The following is a 21,698-nucleotide window of genomic DNA, read 5'->3' as shown; positions in this document are numbered from 1 at the left end:
AAATACTTGCTCCCTGCCCCAGGAGCACAAGCTGGGAGCAGCACCTCTACTCTCCAGAACTCACATTCCACACTCGGGCTGTGTTGCAGTTAAGAGCTTCACCTAGGGCTAGGATGTGCACCATAAGCAGACCTACAACCCCATTCCCCCAAAAGGCACCCTGATAAGCGGCCTAACCTATCCCCAACTTTACCATGCTGCTACACAGCTCCACTCCTTCAGCCTTGCTGAATTTGGCCCCCCAGGACAATTAATGAATGGGTAAAGATAAGAATATTTCCATAAGCTTAAGGAAGTTCTTTCACAGCTAGTTTTGATGTCACAACTACCATTAGCAGCTTGGCAGACTCAGATTCAGCATGGGAGGGTCCTTGCATATTCACAGCACTCCTGCATGCTTCGTATTTAACAGCTTTGCCTCTAGCTCCCAAGCACTGTGATAGTCTTCCATTGCACTTCTTCAAACTGTTCCACCTCATATGAATATTTCTGACAGAAGTTCTAATGTTATTAGTAAGTTAACCTTCACAGGACTTCTGCCTCTCCATTCTCACCTCTTCCAAAAAAATCTGTCACAAGGGCAGCCAGGGACTTCCCCAAAGAAAAGAAGATCTTACACACCTACTTATCAAACTATTGCATCCTTTCAGATGGATTTCAGCAGTAATTCCTACATTTCTAGATATGTTTTACTATACTCCTATAATGAATCCTCCTCCACAACCTGCCCTACTAGCTAAAAAGCTGCAATCTGCACTTCCCTGTACAGTAATTATTGATCAAGATAGTTATAAATATTACACAAAAAATACATTAAAAGAAAATCAGAGGTAGCAATGTCAAACTCTCAAGTTAGAAAATGCCCTAATTAAGATTGCCTGTGCAACCTTAATTTGTTCTTGTTGTGCATATGGAGTATGATATGGTCTTTAATGACATGATCACATACTTTTTTCCCCACAGAACCCATCTCAAATGTACTTTGTGTCAAATCAAATGTTCTAAAACCTGGAGGTAATATGAAATTTAAAGGTTTCTTTTCAATAATACAACACAACTTTTTTTAAAAAGATAGGAAGTTAAATCTAATAAAAAAAAAAGATTTTTTACCTCACTGAGAAAAGCGGCAGCTTTTAAAAATAAAAAATAAATCAGCCAGTATTTTATTCTTTAATTTTGTTAACTAATAACCTCTTTTCAAAAGGGTTGGGCCAGACCATTCATATAGTTCATGAGCCACTCTTAAAAATTACAGAAGCAACAGCCAACTGCTAGAGAGTGTCTGGGACTTTGCAGATGGAACAATATGAAGAAGAAACATTGTTTTATAGCTGCTGCACGAAAAATAAAGGTGAAGAATGTCAAATAAGTTTCCATTGACTAAGATTGACTTTTAGTTCCAATTTCCCATAGTTATACAGTACTTCTGTGAGTGGTATTTTAAAAAAAATATTTATCTTTTGACAGGTGAAAGTAATCCTTTATTTTTCTCTATTGTAAATTTTACTATTTTTGGAAAGCTCAACAAAAGTTTCCTTAACACAGTGTAGAAGTATACATTTGTGTAGAAGTATATATTCAGAGAACTGCAACAGAAGAAAAATTATGACACAAAGGTATGAAATAAAAAAAATTTGTATGAAATTAAACACCAGTTTTACCATGAACATTTTTCCAGGAGAAAGATTTAATCTTAAATATAGATTTAGAGAAGTTGAAACCATATGACCTGGTTCACTTAAATGTGACCTAAAAACGTTTTACAGCTATAGTGAGTAAACTGGGAAAAATCATTTCTGTGTTCTAGGAAACAACACCATAACACAATTCCAGAGCTTGCTTAAATAGTATGATTTTGTTTGCAATGGGAATAAAGCTGGGAAGGGGGGAGAAGGAGGGAAGAAATGGGGGCCCACTAATGATACTTTGTACTTAAGATGTAACTTTTCCTATGTTTAAAAATTTGAAAATACATGATTTATGCAAAGATTTTTTCCCCTCTTTTGATAATGACATTTAGTATTTGAAAATAGCATCACAATGTGCTCTTCCCTTGACAGTGGGAAATTAAAGTTTTGATATGACAAAATCTTTTATGATTATGACTGGATGAATGGTAGTTTCTACAGATTAAGGCCCAAATCCTATGAATAGTTATGCATATGCTTAACTTTATGCATGTGAATAGTCCCAACAGAAGTCAATGGAACTATTCATGTATACAGAGTTAAGCACATGCATAACTGTTCACAGGATCAGGGCCTAAACTCTGTACTGTAAATGATTAATTGCAGGGACTTATTATAAAATGTATTCTCCTCAAAGTAATATTTTATAGCAGTTTCATTTTTAAACACTTTACAAATATTAATTAATCTTCACAAAACTCTGAGATCAATATTTAAGTATAACTCACTGAAAGCTCAGCAGATATAGTGGAATAACTAATTCTGTCTGCAGACACAGAGCCAGTAGGAGCGGCAGGTGCTCAGCACTTTGAAGATTAAGACACTTAAACAGGTCCCTAATTTTACATCAATATCTGAAAAACATTTGAAAAGTTAAGTATGCTTCTATTAAAAATATTATATTTACTATTGATACTGATTTGTGATTGATCTGTCTCTTGGAACCATTTCCATTGCAAGGAGCACCTGTAAACTGGAAAGAAGCCATTATTTTTGAGAATTATCCAGATCCATATGCAGCCAGCAGTGCATGTCTGGTCAGCCCCAGTAACTTTGTCATACTCGTAACTCTTCCATCCATTTCCAAGGAGTCCCAATGGCCATAGGAGGTCTGGTAATGGAAATACTGTATAATTACAGAGTAATTAGAAATACGAATTCATTAAAACACATTTGATTGGCATTACTTAAAGCTGATGGGATGATTCACATGACTGGAATATTAAAATCACTTGATAAACCCTATTTAGGAAAGATATAGTGGACAGAAGGGGATGTGGGGTGGCACTGTACATTAAAGACACCATTTCTGGATTTACAGTTACTGACAATTCAGAAAGATGGGATCTGGAATGTTTAAGGGTCAGTGTGCTAACTGATGCTTTAAAAAGGCAAATTTACTAAAACCAAAAACAATCATGAGCAAGACTGACTGGGAGGAAATATTTAAACCTAAGAATGTGGATGATAATTGGGAATTGTTTAGGAATGCTTTCTACATGCCCCAAAACACACAATTTGGCAATCAAAAAAGAAGACTTCTTTGGTTAAAAAACAAAACACCCTGGTTAAAAGAAGAGGTGGAAGGAGGGGAACCCCTCACCAAAACTATCTGGAAAATAGAAAAAATGGCAAAGCTGATAGCAATGAGTACAAATCAACAATTACGAAATGCAGACAATTGATAAAGGAAGCTCAATGTATCAGTGAAAAATCTATGGCCAATAGGGTTAGACGGTAATAAGGAATTATTTAAGTATATCTGGAACAAATGAAATCCTGGAGTGCTATAGGAGTTCTCTGACCCATTAAGGTTGATTTTTAACACTGGGGAAGTTCCACAGGACTGGAAAAAGCTAATCTAAAGCCAATATTTTAAAAGGGTAAACTGGATGACTTGGGAAATTAAAGGCCAGTTAGCAAGACATTAATTCCAGGCAAATAATGGAAAAGCTGATTTCTGATGCAATTAGTGAAGAATTAAAAAACAGTAGCATAGTTAATACCAATCAGCATGGTTTCATAGAAAACAGGTTTTGTCAACAAACTTGATATTTTTGATATTATAAGTTTGGTTGATAAAGATAACTGTATTAACATAAGACTTCTGGAAGGCATTTGATTTTTAGTTGCACACAACATCATGATAAAAAATTATCATTGTAAAAATTATTGTAGCCCATATTAAATGCATTAAAAACTGGTTAACTGATATATTGCAAAAAGTAATTGTAATTGGGGAATTGTCATCCAGCAGGTGTCCTACAGGGACCTGTGCTACTCAATATCTTTATTAAGGATCTTGAAGAAAATATAAAGTTACTTCTGGTAATTTGCAGATGACACAAAAATTGGCAGAGTTGTAAACAACAATACAGTCAGTTCTAAAGACCGACATGAATCACTTGCTAAGGTGGGTTCATTTGAGCAAATGCCTTTTCACACAGGCAAATGCAAGGTCATACATGTAGGGGGAAAAATGGAGATTACTTATCTGTAACTGGAAGTTCTTCTAGTTAACTTTCAACTGGAAGTTCTTCTCCAAGTGTATTTCACATGTGGGTAAGCCCACACACTACGCACCTGAGACTGGAAAATCTTGCAAGTAGTGTCCGTTGGGCTGCACCTGGGCCCAGGATCTCCTTGTGCTCAGTACCAAGGGTATAAGTGAAAGTGTGGATCAACCAGTTTCTTCTCTACCACGAATCTAGTCATAATTGGAAGCAGAGGGGAAGAAGGGTGGGTAGTGAAATACAGATAGGGACAACAAACTCTCAAAGAACTTCCAGTTACAGGTACGTAACCTCCATTTCTTTTTTGAGTGCTGGTGTCTATGGGTATGTCTACACTATGAAATTAGGTTGATTTTATAGAAGTCGATTTTTAGAAATCAATTTTATACATACGATTGCATATGTCCCCACTAAGTGCATTAAGTCGGCAGAGTGCATCCTCACTACCGTGGCTATCATCGACTTACAGAGTGGTGCACTGTTGGTAGCTATCCCACAGTTCCCACAGTCTCTGCTGCCCATTGGAATTCTGGGTTAAGCACCCAATGCCTGACGGGGCAAAAACATTGTCGTGGGTGGTTTTGGATACATGTCGTCAGTCGCCCCTCCCTCTGTGAAAGCAACGGCAGACAATCATTTTGCACCTTTTTTCCTGGGTTATCCATGCAGACGCCATACCACGGCAAGCATGGAGCCCACTCAGTTCACCGTCACTGCTGCTGTTGTAAGCATTGTAAACACCTTGCGCATTATCCTGGACAATATGCAGAACTGGGCTAAGAGACGCCAGCACGAGGAGGATTCTGATGAGGACCTGGACACAGACATTCCTGAAAGCACGGGCTGTGGCAATTGGGACATCATGGCAGCAGTGGGGCTGGTTGATACAGTGGAATGCTGATACTGGGCCAGGCAAAGAAGGGCAGACTGGTGGGACCGCATAGTGTTGCGGGTATGGGATGATTCACAGTGGCTGCGAAACTTGCATGCGTAAGACCACTTTCCTGGAACTCTGTGAGTTGCTTTCCCTCACCCTGAAGAAGTGCAGAAATACCAAGATGAGAGCTGCCCTGACAGTTGAGAAGCGTGTGGCGATAGCCCTGTAGAAGCTTGCAATGCCTGACTGCTACCGGTCAGTTGGGAATCAATTTGGAGTGGGCAAGTCTACTGTGGGGGTTGCTGTGATCCAAGTAGCCAATGCCATCATTGACTTTCTGTTATCAAGGGTAGTGACTCTGGGAAATGTGTGGGTCATACTGGATGGCCTTGCTGCAATGGGGTTCCCTAACTCTGGTGGGGCGATAGATGGAACGCATATCCCCATCTTGGCACCAGACCACCATGCCAATCAGTACATAAACTACAAGGGGTACTTTTCAATGGTGCAGCAAGCACTGGTGGATCACAAGGGATGTTTCACCGACATCAATGTGGGATGGCCGGGAAAGGTGCATGACGCTTGCATATTTAGGAACTCCGGGTTGTTCGAGCAGCTGCAAGAAGGGACTTACTTCCCAAACCAGAAAATTACCATTGGGGATGTTGAAATGCCAATAGTTATCCTTGGGGACCCAGCCTACCCCTTGCTCCCATGGCTCATGAAGCCTTACACAGGCAGCCTGGACAGTAGTAAGGAGCAGTTCAACTATAGGCTGAGCAAGTGCAGAATGGTGGTAGAATGTGCCTTTGGACGTTTAGAAGCTCGCAGTATAAAAATATTGCTCGGGCATGTAGGAATAAAAAATATTGCTCGGGCATGTAGGAATGAAATCAGGAGGGCCAAATCGCACCTGGAGCTGCAGCTAGCAAGAGATGTCAAGAGTAACAAGAAGGGTTTCTTCAGGTATGTTGGCAACAAGAAGAAAGCCAAGGAAAGTGTGGGCCCCTTATTGAATGAGGGAGGCAACCTAGTGACAGAGAATGTGGAAAAAGCTAATGTACTCAATGCTTTTTTTGCCTCTGTCTTCACTAACAAGGTCAGCTCCCAGACTGCTGCACTGGGCATCACAGCATGGGGAGTAGATGGCCAGCCCTCTGTGGAGAAAGAGGTGGTTAGGGACTATTTAGAAAAGCTGGACGTGCACAAGTCCATGGGGCCGGACGCGTTGCATCCGAGAGTGCTAAAGGAATTGGCGGCTGTGATTGCAGAGCCATTGGCCATTATCTTTGAAAACTTGTGGCGAACGGGGGAAGTCCCAGATGACTGGAAAAAGGCTAATATAGTGCCAATCTTTAAAAAAGGGAAGGAGGAGGATCCTGGGAACTACAGGCCAGTCAGCCTCACCTCAGTCCCCGGAAAAATCATGGAGCATGTCCTCAAGGAATCAATCCTGAAGCACTTACATGGGAGGAAAGTGATCAGGAACAGTCAGCATGGATTCACCAAGGGAAGGTCATGCCTGACTAATCTAATTGCCTTCTATGATGAGATTACTGGTTCTGTGGATGAAGGGAAAGCAGTGGATGTGTTGTTTCTTGACTTTAGCAAAGCTTTTGATACGGTCTCCCACAGTATTTTTGTCAGCAAGTTAAAGAACTATGGGCTGGATGAATGCACTATAAGGTGGGTAGAAAGTTGGCTAGATTGTCAGGCTCAACAGGAGGTGATCAATGGCTCCATGTCTAGTTGGCAGCCGGTGTCAAGTGGAGTGCCCCAGGGGTCAATCCTAGGGCCGGTTTTGTTCAATATCTTCATAGATGATCTGAAGGATGGTGTGGATTGCACCCTCAGCAAATTTGTGGATGATACTAAACTAGGAGGAGTGGTAGATATGCTGGAGGGCAGAGATAGGATACAGAGGGACCTAGACAAATTGGAGGATCGGGCCAAAAGAAATCTGATGAGGTTCAATAAGGATAAGTGCAGGGTCCTGCACTTAGGATGGAAGAACTCAATGCACCGCTACAGACTAGGGACCGAATGGCTAAGCAGCAGTTCTGCGGAAAAGGACCTAGGGGTGGCAGTGGACGAGAAGCTGGATATGAGTCAGCAGTGTGCCCTTGTTGCCAAGAAGGCCAATGGCATTTTGGGATGTATAAGTAGGGGCATAGCGAGCAGATCGAAGGATGTGATCATCCCCCTCTATTCGACATTGGTGAGGCCTCATCTGGAGTACTGTGTCCAGTTTTGGGCCCCACACTACAAGAAGGATGTGGATAAATTGGAAAGAGTCCAGCGAAGGGCAACAAAAATGATTAGGGGTCTGGAACACATGACTTATGAGGAGAGGCTGAGGGAACTGGGATTGTTTAGTCTGCAGAAGAGAAGAATGAGGGGGGATTTGATAGCTGCTTTCAACTACCTGAGAGGTGGTTCCAGAGAGGATGGTTCTAGACTATTCTCAGTGGTAGAAGAGGACAGGACAAGGAGTAATGGTCTCAAGTTGCAGTGGGGGAGGTTTAGGTTGGATATTAGGAAAAACTTTTTCACTAGGAGGGTGGTGAAACACTGGAATGTGTTATCTAGGGAGGTGGTAGAATCTCCTTCCTTAGAAGCTTTTAAGGTCAGGCTTGACAAAGCCCTGGCTGGGATGATTTAATTGGGGATTGGTCCTGCTCTGAGCAGGGGGTTGGACTAGATGACCTCCTGAGGTCCCTTCCAACCCTGGTATTCTATGTTTCTATGACGCTGTTTGCTGACTAGGTCAGACCTCAGCGCAACCAACGTTCCCATTGTTATTGCTGCTTGCTTTGTGCTCCACAATATCTGTGAGAGTAAGGGGGAGATGTTTATGGCGGGGTGGGAAGTTGAGGCAAATTGCCTCAACCTGGTGTCCAATTCTGAGCAGCCAGACACCAGGGTGATTAGAAGAGCACAGCTAGGAGCGCTGCACATCAGAGAGGCTTTGAAAACCAGTTTCATGACTGGCCAGGCTATAGTGTGACAGTTGTGTGTGTTTCTCCTTGATGCAAACCCACCCCCTTTGTTGATTTTAATTCCCTGTAAGCCAACCACCCTCCCCCCTTCAAAATAAAGTAACTATTATTTTGAAACCATGCATTCTTTCTTCATTAATTAAAAAAAATATGAGATAACGGACAAGATAGCCCGGGTGGGGTGGGAGAGGAGGGAAGGACACTAACAATAAAACTGTTTGAATGACAGCCTTCTGTTGCTTGGGCCATCCTCTGGAGTGGCGTGGCTGGGTGCCAGGAGCCTTCCCTCCTCCCCCAGCGTTCTTGGGTGTCTGGGTGAAGAGGCTATGGAACACGAGGAGGAGGGTAGGCGGTTATACAGTGGATGCAGCGGGGGGTCTGTGCTCTTGTTGGCTTTCCTGCAGCTCCAACATAAGCTTCATCATGTCCGTTTGCTCCCCCATTAGTCTCAGCATTGCATCCTGCCTCCGCTCTTCACGCTCACTTAATTCTTTCCTGGCCTCTGCCACTGAATGCCTCCATGCATTAACCTGTGCCCTATCAGTGCAGGAGGACTGCATGAGCTCGGCAAACATGTAATTGCGAGTGCATTTTTTTCACCTTCTAATCTGCAATAACCTCAGGGAGGGAGATGATAGGGGGAGCAAAGAAACATTTACACCTGGGAGGAGATAAAAAGGGAGAGTAAAATTTAAGATGATACATTTCTGAGAACAAAAGGGAGACTCTTTCACAGTGAATCAAGCAATTCACAGTAGACAACATATGTGCTTTAGGTACAAGGTCGCATTTTGCCTTTTATATTGAGTGTCTGCCACACATCACACACACGGCTGGGCAACAGAATTCGGTTTCCAGGCAGTCATGGTAAGCCTTTTGGTACGCAGAGTTGGCTTCTTACACCTTCATAACATGAGGGAATGTTTTCAAACTGCAGCGCCTTCCTTTCCCAGAGCAAGCAATGGGTTGGGTTTCACATTTAAAAGGAGGGGCTGCGGTTTTCGGGTGAATGTGCAGCACACACCTCCCCCACACCTCTGCGTGGCTATTCTCTTGGATGATCCTTTCTCCCCTCCCCCCGCCGCGTGGCTATTCTCTGGGATGATCCCTTTTAACCAAGTGCAAACAGCCCAGCATGAATGGGGTCCGTTTACTGTTCCCTTACAAAAATCCCCCTACTTCAACCAGGTGACGATGAATGATATCACTCTTCTGAGGCTAGCACAGAAAGATATAGACCAAAAGTTGCTTGAATGCGACCAAAACCCAGGACCATTCGCTGCCATTCTTTGTGCTGCAATGATTCCAGAATACTTGCTACTGGCTTGGCGTGGTAAAGTATCCTACCAAGAAGACGAAATAAGGCAGCCCTCCCCAGAAACCCTCTGCAAAGGCTTTTAGAGTACCTCCAGGAGATCTTCAAGGAGATGTCCCTGGAGGATTCCCGCTTCATCCGCAGACATGTGAACAGACTTTTCCAGTAGCTGTACTGGCTGCGAATGCATCCCAATTCTTCAGGGAAAATCAAACATTAAACACTATTGCTTTTAAACCCTGTACTGTAGTTACAAATGTGCACTCACCAGAGGTGTCTTCTCTGGCTTAAGGGTCGGGGATCCCACCTTGGGAGGGTATTGGCTCCAGGGTGATGAAAAGGTCCTGGCTGCTGGGGAGAACGGATTCACTGCTTGCCTGATGCACGTTCTCCTCCTCCTCTTCCTCATCCACAAAATCCTCCTCCCTGTTGCATGAGACTCCCCCCTTGCAGGTGTCCATGGACAGTGGTGGGATAGTGGTAGCGTCTCCCCCTAGAATGCGATGCAGCTAATTATAGAAGCGGCATGTATGGGGCTCTGACCCGGAGCGACCGTTTGCCTCCTTTGTCTTTTGGTAGGCTTGCCTGAGCTCCTTAACTTTCATGTGGCACTGCTGTGTGTCCCTGTTATAGCCTCTCTCCAACTTGCCCTGTGAGATTTTGGCATATATATTTGCATTTCTTCTTTTTGATCGGAGTTCAGCCTGCACAGATGCTTCTCCCCATATAGCAATCAGATCCAGTGTCTCCCTTTCGGTCCATGCTGGAGCTCGTTTGTGATTCTGGGGGGACTGCATGGTCACCTGTGCTGCTGAGTTCGCCTCGCTGACCAAACAGGAAATAGAACAGGAGTACCTGTGGCACCTTAGAGACTAACAAATTTATTTTTAAGGTGCCACAAGTACTCCTGTTCTTTTTGTGGATACAGACTAACATGGCAGTTACTCTCAAACAGGAAATTAAATTCAAAAGTTCCCAGGGCTTTTCCTGTGTACCTGGCTAGCGCATCGGAGTTCAAAGTGCTGTCCAAAGTGGTCACAATGGAGCACTCTGGGATAGCTCCTGGAGGCCAATACCATTGATTTGCATCAGCACTACCCCAAATTCGACCCAGCAAGGCTGATTTTAGCACTACTCCCCTCGTTGGGGAGGAGTACAGAAGTCGATTTTAAGAGCCCTTTAGGTCGACGGAACAGGGTTGGTTGTATGGACGCAGTCATTTTTAAATCGACCTAATGCGGCTAAATTCGACCTAACCCGGAAAGTGTAGACCAGGGCTAAGTGTATACCACACATGGGTGACTGGCAAGCAATATTCAAATGGGGCGGGGGGTTGAAGAGGTAGGCAGTATAGATGTCTGTAACATTGCAATTCCAAAGCCCACATCAGCAAAGGAAGCTTAGATCAAAGTGTAATGCTTTGTGAAAGTGTGGAAGGAACTCCATGTTGCAGATTACAAATGTCCAGTACAGGCACTTCTCAAAGCGATGATACGGAGGTCACCTGTGTTCTGCAGGAATGGACCCTCACCCCATCTTGGGGAGGGAGATGCACCAACTGATAGCAAAGGAAGATGCAGTGAGAAATTTATTTAGAGAGTCTCTGAACAGAAATCTCTTGTCCCAATGCTTGCTCTACCATAGCAACAAATAGTTTAGGTGATTTTCTACAAGGTTTCATTCATTGCAAGAACACCAATGCTTGTATGATGCCAATAACAGTAAATGAATTGACTGGTTAATGTACAACTTTGAATTTACCTTTGGGATTAATTTTGTGTGGATACCTTCTCTTTATGAAATGTAGTGTATGATGGGTGGGCCATGAGGGGCCCCAGCTCACCCACCCTCCTGGCTAACATAATGGCAACTAAAAAGTTGACATTCATAGATAAGTGGGCCATTGAGCATGTGACCAGGAGTTTGAAAGGAGGCTCAGTAAGTGTTGAAAGTACAAGGCTGATGTCCCACTATGGCATTGGTTTCACTAGTGGTGGGAAGATGCTAGTTAGATCCTTCAGGAGTCTGGTTGCTCCCAGATGAGTAAAAACAGAGTGGCCATCTATGGAATGCACGGATAGCTTGATGCAGGTCCATTTAGCAGCAAACAGAAAAACCTGATGTCTTGAGAGTGATGCTTTCCTTTGTAAAATAGCAGGAATACCTACTGGTCCTGATGACAACTGCTTCTGTTGCGCCTGGGTAGACAAATGCCTCCATTTGTCTAGATAACATTTTCTGGCAGAATCTTTCCTGCTGTGATTAAGAATACTTTGATTGGCTTTCAAATATGGACACTCTAGGTATGATAACCATCCAATTACCAAGTTATGAGATGAAGACAGTCCATGTCGGGATATCTAATCCTTCCTGTCCCCAGCAGATCTGGGAAGGACTGAATTCCGACTGGTTGATGGGTTGACATTCACAGGAGTTCTAGAAATCAGAACTATCTGGGCTAATTGGGTGTGATGAGACTGACTTGGAGGATTGGGCCAAAAGAAATCTGATGAGGTTCAATAAGGATAAGTGCAGGGTCCTGCACTTAGGACGGAAGAACCCAATGCACCGCTACAGACTAGGGACTGAATGGCTAGGCAGCAGTTCTGTGGAAAAGGACCTAGGGGTGACAGTGGACGAGAAGCTGGATATGAGTCAGCAGTGTGCCCTTGTTGCCAAGAAGGCCAATGGCATTTTGGGATGTATAAATAGGGGCGTAGCAAGCAGATCGAGGGACGTGATCATTCCCCTCTATTCGACATTGGTGAGGCCTCATCCGGAGTACTGTGTCCAGTTTTGGGCCCCACACTACAAGAAGGATGTGGATAAATTGGAGAGAGTCCAGCAAAGGGCAACAAAAATGATTAGGGGTCTGGAACACATGACTTATGAGGAGAGGCTGAGGGAACTGGGATTGTTTAGTCTGCAGAAGAGAAGAATGAGGGGGGATTTGGTAGCTGCTTTCAACTACCTGAGAGGTGGTTCCAGAGAGGATGGTTCTAGACTATTCTCAGTGGTAGAAGAGGACAGAACAAGGAGTAATGGGCTCAAGTTGCAGTGGGGGAGATTTAGGTTGGATATTAGGAAAAACTTTTTCACTAGGAGGGTGGTGAAACACTGGAATGCGTTGCCTAGGGAGGTGGTAGAATCTCCTTCCTTAGAAGTTTTTAAGGTCAGGCTTGACAAAGCCCTGGCTGGGATGATTTAATTGGGGATTGGTCCTGCTTTGAGCAGGGGGTTGGACTAGATGACCTCCTGAGGTCCCTTCCAATCCTGATATTCTATGATTCTATGACCTGTGCTTTATTGTGATGCATCTTCTGTAGAACCTGGGCTAGTAGGGGGATAGGAAGGAAGGCATACCACAATAGGCCTGTCCATTTCAGTTAGAAGGCATTGTCCCTGGAGCCCTGACCTTGTTCTGTTCTGGAACAATATATGTTGAACTTCTTGTTCATCTGGGAGGTGAACTGGTTGGAAGACGTGTTTCCCCCTGAGTTCAGTGCTGAACAAAATCTTCATTGTGTAACTCCAACTTGCAATCTATGGCAAAATGCCTGCTGGGGCTGTCTTCCAGTGAGATCTGAGTGCCTGGGAGGTACATTGCAGAAACTGTGATGTGGATCCAGATACGCCATTTTCACAAATTGATCACCCCTACGCACAGTGGAAGGGATTTTGACCTTCCTTGTTTGTTTATATGGAAGATGGTTGTCATGTTGTCGGAATGTCTGGATGTGTTGGGATTGTACAAGTGGGAGGAATGCATTGCAGGTCTCTCTGACAGCTCTCAGAGATTGATACGCATCCTGGCTTTCAAAGGTGTCCATGTGCCTTGTGCAGTGTGACCACTCATGTAGACTCCCTAGCCTATAAGGGATGTGTCTGTATCATCACTGTGTTGGGTGTGGGATGTAGGAAAGGGACTCCAACACATGAGTCTCAGGTTTATCCACCAGGGGAGTGAGGCTCCAACATTGGCGGTAATTGTCATTACAGTGTTCATGCTGTGTCTGTCTGGCATATATACTGACTGGAGTCAGGCTTACAAAAAATGGAGATTCAGCCTGGCGAACAACATTATGTAAGTACAGGAGGCCATATGGCCTAGCAAAAAAAGAGACCTGGATTTTTGTGCGGGGTTTGTGAGTGGCTTGGCTTATCTGACTGCTCATGGCATGGAATCTGTCCACAGCGAGGTAGGTTGTGGGCAAGTCCAGGGTCACCTCATAAAGTCTAGGAGCTGTGTTAGAGTCAAAGTAGACTTTTCTGTGTTTATGCAGATTCCCAAGGTTGTCATAAGATGGAGCAAGGACAAGGTTGTCAACTGAATTTCCAGTCAAGATCTGCCTCCTCGAAGCCAGTCGTCCAAGTATGGGAAGATGGTGTAGCCTTTTTCTCATCTGTGCTGCCACCACTGAGAAGACTATCATGAAGATTCTGGGTGCTGTTGTCAGACTGAACAGGAGTACTCTGACCTGGTAGTGTTTCTGCCATATTAGAAACCTGAGGAATCTTCTGTGGGACAGGTGAAAGACCACATGAAAGGTGTAGCCTGATCTACAGATTACGTATTAATTTATTGATTACTTAAGAGTTCCCAGTTATCACTTTGAGAGTGGATAGGTTCTTGTCCCAAGACCAGGCCCGGTATTATAGTTGGGAACCCCGAAGTGCATGGTTGCAACACTCACAATATGGCAGTGGTTCTCAACCTATTTATCATTGTGGGCTGCATATGTGACCCACAAAGTGTTAGCTGGGCTGCAGGTTGAGAACCACTGTGCCCCCACAAGTCCCTATACTTAGCGCCCTCCGCCCAGAGACCCCACAGAGTGGGCCAGGAGCAGAGAGCTGGGCATGGGGGCAGGGACCCTGACTGGGGCTGTCAGGACCCCGACCCCAGACTCTGCTTCGGGGAGCTGGGCAGCAGCCAGCTGCCCGTACCCTGAGCCCCGCTGGCTGCCCAGATCTCAAAGCCTGCCGCGAGGGGCCAGGTGGCAGCTAGGACCCAGAGCCCTGCTGTGGAGGACTGGGTGGCAGCCAGCTACCCGGACCCTGAGCCCGGCTGGGCGGCAAGTGGCTACCTGGACCCTGTGCGCTAACTGGGCAGCATGGGGCCCGCAGGTTGAGAATCACTGCACTCTAGGTACTCTTCTATCTTTACATATAGTTTATTAGTACATTTAGCAAAGTCACAAACAGTAACAGTAAGACCAATAGAGAGACTACAGAATGTATATCCGGAACATCCATATACTCTCACCATCCCTTAGAGAACAACCTGAAAAGTTAGCTATTGTTTTCCTTATCACCGGCCATCATTCTGGCACCTCTCAAGGGCTACATCTCTCTCTCTCTCTCCTACTGCTTATAGGCTGGGATGTAACTTTTATATATTATGCTGATACCACTATGTCTAATGCATATTCAGTAGGGGTTTCTGCCCTCTTCTTTATTTGTATTTCCTCACCCTACTAATGTTGAGGTGCCTTTCTCCCATAGGTTAATATATTAATGATTTCAACTTATCATGTACGTCAATTCGTTGCCATGGAACTCTTACGGTTGAATGTGCTTTCCAAAAGTTTCCAAAAGCCGGCATTAGCTCACGTTTCTGTGGTTGGCTGGTGTTATGGACAAACTTCCCCCTCACACTCTATTTCCAATTCCTCAAAACTTAGGGGTGACCATTAAATCATATATCTGTGCCAAAGTCCACAGACCTCAAGACTTATGCTAACTGCGGAAGCCAACGTCTTACAGGATAGGCTTGTAGGTTCCTTGCATTACTGCTGAATATAATAAAGGCAGAATATAATGAAGGCAAGGCATTTAGGCTACAAGTCCTGACCCCCCCCTCCCCCGATATGGTGATTGTTAAAGAACCCTATCATATAAATTTAGGGCCTTACACCTTTGTTTGAACCCGTGTTTTTTACAGAATGCAATAGATGACAGATAAAGGAGACTTGCCACCTGACCAATTAGTATATGTGTACTGTGTGGTGTGACAAAATTTTTGACCCTTTGACCTTGTACTCCCATTGACCATAAAAATATCTTATATATGGTTATTACAATACTAGAATACTGGCCATTTCTACTGTATGTCACACTTCTCATAAGAGCCTTTCACTTGGTTAGCACGGTAGGCTACCAACGATGATGACAAGAGATTCTGTTGGTACCTTCCTTCTGACCACCTTAGTGCAGTGCAGTGCAGTGCGTCCACCTTAAACATATCGTCTTCCGCCAATGTACCGATACCCCTTTTTAGAGCAACAGGCCATCGGTAGAATTTCCCACATTGGGTGATATGCTACCAGAGAAGGTACATTGATACATTCATTGTAGATGTTGTCTTCAAGGTAACCTACTGAGTGGATAGCTGCCAAGTGTCCAAACACATCCTCATTTGGACTGAACACAAGCAAAGAGGCTACAGGATACATAAGTGGACAGGATACATAAGGTTTTGCCACAATGTAATCTTAGTTAAATCACAGTTTAATTAGGGTGCAGTGTCACAGACCCCATACCTGAATTGCTTCCAGTGGCACTCTGACAAGAATTAAGCAAGTGGCTCTTCTTGCTGAATGCTGCATCAATATTGCTGGTACTCCCATGTATGCTGGTACTGAGAGCGCAGTCTCCTGAACAGTAGGAGAAACCAGCACTGAAAGGCTCAGCAAATCTTTACTGATGCAAACGCCTCCAGCATGGTTGGTAGAGATGGTCTTGGGACAGTGCAGTGTCGCATATGTAGAAGGTGCACCCTCAGGCTCTGGACTTGATGACACCAATCTTGTGCTGGAATTAATGGTGAAGACTTCTGTGGCATCAGAGAAGACGAATGTTTAGTTTTCAGCTGCACTTTTATCCTCATGCCTAGATGACTTTCGGACTGGCAACATTCCCCTCTTGGTGGTCTGCTTAGAGGTCTTATGCATTTTCTTAGGCACTGGGGAGCATGAGTGGTGCTGGGACTCAGGCAAAGTAGTGGGTGCATTCCAAACTGATGCTGACGAACTCGGTGCTGAGTCTGACTGACTGGGCTCTGATGGAGGTCTTAGGGCCACCTCCATGCACAAAAACTTCTCTATCTTTCCTTGTCCAAGGCTTAAAGTCTTTGCACGTCTGGCATTGATCCGGAACATGAGCCTGACCACAATGAGAGCACTTGCTAAGGCAAGTCAAGCAAATCAAATGACTGTCATGGGTGGTAAGAAAGAACTGTGGGAGCTCGGGGATGGCTGGGTCCTTTATATTGGCACTCAGTGGCATGTAGCAGCAGAGGGCACTTGAGCCACCCTAACACATACCAACTGAGGGAAAAAATTTGGATGACTGTGCATGGAGTATGTGCACACCAAGAGTGGAATACACATGTGCAATCACTCAAATAACTCAGCATAGTTCATAAAATTATAGTAGTAGCTCATAAAATTGTATTTCACTTACCAGCCCTGGTAGTTCAGAGGTTCTGAAGAAATGGTTACTTACTGTAACTGTGATTCTTCAAGATGTGATGCAAATATGTATTCCACTTAGATGTAAGTATGCCCAGGGCATCGGAGCTGGAGAAATTTGCCTAACAGTACCCATAGGAGACAGTCATCGCGCCTTGTGGCCAAAGCCCCTCCCCTGGCTATATGAGGTGGTGCCACCTCAACCCCTGTTTAGCTCCTTCACATTTAATAGACTCTGATGTAGAGGGGGATGGAAAGTGGGTCATGGCATACATGACTGCATCACATCTCGAAGAACCACAGTAACAGTAAGTAACCATTTATTTTTTGAGTAGATGCATCTGTGTATTCCACTTAGGAGACTCAAAAGCAGTACCCATAAAGGGTGGGGCTTGGAGTCTATTTAACAAGGACTGCAAGACCACCTTCTCAAAGTTTGAATCTGCTCTGGATGCTGTGGTAATGACACAATGGTTTGTAAACTTATGTATCGATGATCACAAGGTGGCCCTGCAGAAGTCCAATATTGAGATGTCACTTAAGAATGCCATTGAGGTAGCTTGTGGTCTCATAGAATCAGCTCACACATGTGGCCCAGAAGCCTCAGGCACAGCCATACTGTTGTGGAAGGTTGAGACTGCAGACCGAGACAAAGGTGGTGAATCACCTGAAAATGGTTGGTCAAAATGCCCTCTAACTTGTAGAGCCTATTACGGCCCCCAATGAACTTGATTTTCTGAGTGGGGACCAATGCTGACTTCCCGGTGTTGAGAATGAGACCCAGGCAGTCAAGTAAGCACGGTGTAATGTGTAAGTGAGAACGTCTTCTGTAGACCTGCCCCTCAGTAACCAGTCATCCAGAAATGGGAAGACAAATTCCCTTCTTTCTGAGGCACACCATCACTGTGACCATACATTTGGTTTTTACCAGAAGGGGGCAGAAGAGAGACCAAAAGGAAGGACTGTGCACTGAAAATGGAGGTTCATCACAATGAACCAAAGAAATCTTCTGTGTCTCACTAGAACTGCCACATGAAAATGAGCGTCCTGAGTCAAAGTGGGGAGGATAGTTGATAGGGTGACCGTTTGAAACCTCATGTATCTGATATATTTGTTGAGGCTGTGGAAGTCAAGAACCTCCTTTGGATTTGGGAGCCAGCAAGTACCAGGAATAGAAGCCTTGACTCCTGGTGCTCTAGAGGAAAATCCTCCACCACTCCCAAAGCCAGTAGAGACCAGACCTTCTCAAGGAGCAATATCTCATGAGAAAAGTCCCTGAAAAGACACAAGGAGAGAGGTGGGTAGGAGGAGTGGAGAGGAACTGGATAGCATAGCCCGATCTGATGGCACTTAGACCCAGCTGTTGCTAGTAATTGAGCCCCAAACATTGTGAAAGCAAGCTTGTCTGTCCCCAAACAGAGGGGACGGGTAATAGAAGTCACAACTGGACAGCTGCTCCGGACAAATGAGTCAAAATGGGGGCCTGGGTGGTGCCGGGAGAGGGTACTTCGATTGGTTGAACCCAGGAGACAAATACTTCTGGCTCTGGGACCTATGACTCTTTCTGAGGTGGTCCTGCTGTCTCAGGGGAGGGAAAGACTGCTCAAAGGGGCATTGCTGCTGCTGTTGGCCGCCATAATGGCATCTTTACACTAGTGATGTATACACCCCCAAGCAACTTAGGATAGCCCTAGAGTCTGTGAAGGAGTACAGAGTTTCATCGGTTTTGTCCAAAAAAAGCACCTAACTATCAAAGGGCAAGTCCTCTATAGCCTGCTGCACTCCAGGAGCAAAGCCTGAATTCTGCAATCAGGGTGCCCTCCTCATGGTCACCGCCAAGACCATCATTCTGGCTAAAGTGCCTGTGACATCAAGCATGGACTGTAGTGACATCTTGGCCACCAGGCATCCTTCAGCCACCCCAATTCCTCCCTGGAGGTTTCAGACAGTGGGTCTCTAAGTTTAGACATAGCCGTCCAATTCACAAAGTCACATTTGGACAACAATGTCTGCTGGTTTGCAATCTGCATTTTCAGGAAAGAGGAGGCATAGATCTTACAACACATTAAGTCCATCCTCTCAGAGTCCTTGTCCTTAGGAGTAGCCTTAAATTTGCCCTACTGAGCTTTGTCATAAATTGCAGTTATAACCAGGAAATTAGGGGCAGGGTAGAGTAAAAGCCCTCAAATCCCTGCACTGGTACGAAGTAGCGTTTCTCTAAACACTTTGCAATAGACAGCACTAAAGCTAGCATGCTCCAAAGACCCTTTGCAAGCTCCAGGAGTGCATCGTTATTGGGGAAGGCCACTCTCTCTGGGGCAGATAGCTGCAGAATGTCCAGCAACTTATCAATATTCTCCTGCAGGAACTCTGCCTGAAAGCCCAGTGAAGCAGCCACACACTGCAAAGGTCTTGGTAGACTTTAAGTCCCCAGGCACTGAAGGGGAGGAAGAGCTGAGGACCTCTGAATTATCCAGGGATTAGGAAGAGGCAATTAACTGAGCCAGGACCAGATCTTGATCCTGAACTGGTGGACCTCAATTGGACAACTACAGAGCTCTGCAAGGGGAAGGTCAACTGGTGCCTGGACCTGCAGTGGGTTGATGGACCCAGCCACTGATGTGCCTGGTGATCTTGCCTTGGAGTGGAATGAGGATTGTGATCAAGGTGCATCCCACAAATTCCATGGGAGCAACTGGCCATAAGGGTAAGGCATTGGTGGCCAGTAGGCATCTGTCCAGAGGCCCATGTATCTACTGTGGGAAGAGTGCCAATCTCAGTACCCATGCTTCTCTATGGACCGACATTGTGGACAAGGAGATGGAGAGCAGGAGAAGGATCCTGACTGGATGCTGAAGAGGCTTGGGTTTCTGAGGATAAGGGTGGAGTCATCCCCTGTCAAGGTTCCTTCCCCACTCTGAACTCTAGGGTACAGATGTGGGGACCTGCATGAAAACCTCCTAAGCTTACTTTTAAGAGCTTAGGTTAAAACTTCCCCAAGGTACAAACTATTTTACACTTGGACTTCCACTGCCACCACCAAACTTTATCTGGGTTCCTGAAAAAACGTAGTTTGGACACGTCTTTCCCCCCCAAAATCCTCCCAACCCTTGCACCCCACTTCCTGGGGAAGGTTTGGTAAAAATCCTCACCAATTTGCATAGGTGACCACAGACCAAACTCTTGGATCTTAGAACAATGAAAAAGCATTCAGTTTTCTTACAAGATGACTTTTAATAGAAGTAAAAAGAAATCACTTCTGTAAAATCAGGATGGTAGATACCTTACAGGGTAATTAGATTCAAACATAGAGAATCCCTCTAGGCAAAACCTTAAGTTACAAAAAAGACACACAGACAGGAATATTCATTCTATTCAGCACAGCTATTTTCTCAGCCATTTAAATGAATCATAATCTAACACATACCTAGCTAGATTACTTACTAAATTCTAAGACTCCATTCCTGTTCTGTCTCCGGCAAAAGCATCACACAGACAGACACAGACCCTTTGTTTTTCTCCCTCCTCCCAGCTTTTGAAAGTATCTTGTCTCCTCATTGGTCATTTTGGTCAGGTGCCAGCAAGGTTACCTTTAGCTTCTTAACCCTTTACAGGTGAGAGGATTTTTCCTCTGGCCAGGAGGGATTTTAAAGGGGTTTACTCTTCCCTTTATATTTATGACATCCCCGAAGGAGCAAACAACTGATCTAACTCATCTGTCATCCAGAGCAAGGAATGGACCAGTGCCGAAAGTGGAAATGGTACCGCAGGACTGAGCATGCCTCAGTTGTCTCCTGTGCTGGGAGTTCTGAGGGTACCAATGCAGCTGACAGTGCCGAGGTGGAGGGCGGGGAGTGCTGACACAGTAACACAAGGGGCACAAAGTACAGAAGAGCCAAGGAGCTTCCTGGTGCCAAGGAGATCCCTGTTGCCAAGCCTGGCACTGGCCTGACTTCCACAGTCTGCGGCAAGGGAATATCAGGATAGAGTACCGATAGACCCAAAGGTTCAGCAGCTGTGCAGGCAGTGCGGCTGTGGATGCCATAGGGTGAAGTCCTGGACCAATGGAGTACTTGGGATGAAAAGGCAGAGGAGATCTGCCATTGGCATGGAACCAGTCTGTGCTGGCATCACCTTCATCAGTTCTAGAGTCAATCCCAAACCCCTACATAGTACCAGGGAGCAGTTGGAAAGGCCTGCTCCACCCTGCATACTGGCAACAACTGAACTCTTTCTGGAGGAACAACAACAGTCTCCAGGAGACCTGGAGTGGTCTTGATTGGCCTTATGAGACCTTTCCCTCAGTGCACTTGATGGAGAGCAGTTTGTTTGCCTCTTAGGAGAGGTGCCTGTGCCAGAGTGTGAGCTGATACCACTCACTGAGGACAAGGGCAATCTCCAATCCTGTCGGCCTTGGTGCTGACATAGGCCCCATGACCGGCTTGAGAAGTTGTTGTTCTAGGCAAAGGTCTCAAGCCACCTGAGCCCATTTTGTGAACGATTTTCAGATATAACACCACTGCTTGACATGAGCCTTGCCAAAGCAGAGCAAGTGTAACCCACACACCTCCTGGGTGTGGTGTTCTGTCCCATCTAGTTGCACCAAAACTACTTAAAGAGAGAGATAAAATGAGTCTGCTCTACAACCTTAGCTAACAGCGAGTTGACTTTTAGCTAATGCAGTAGAGGCTCATGCACTAAGCTCCAGAGGTCCCAGGTTCAATCCAGTCTGCCAACAACCAGGGTCTGTCAGCGTTACACTAGCACATTGGGATTACCCCCTCCCCGCACATGATGGGACAATGTTTCAACCCTGGTGATGGCATTACCAGGA

The sequence above is a fragment of the Caretta caretta genome, chromosome 2 (genome assembly GCF_965140235.1).
Source record: "Caretta caretta isolate rCarCar2 chromosome 2, rCarCar1.hap1, whole genome shotgun sequence".
Taxonomy (NCBI): Eukaryota; Metazoa; Chordata; order Testudines; family Cheloniidae; genus Caretta; species Caretta caretta.
Note: the sequence above shows the minus strand (reverse complement) of the source record.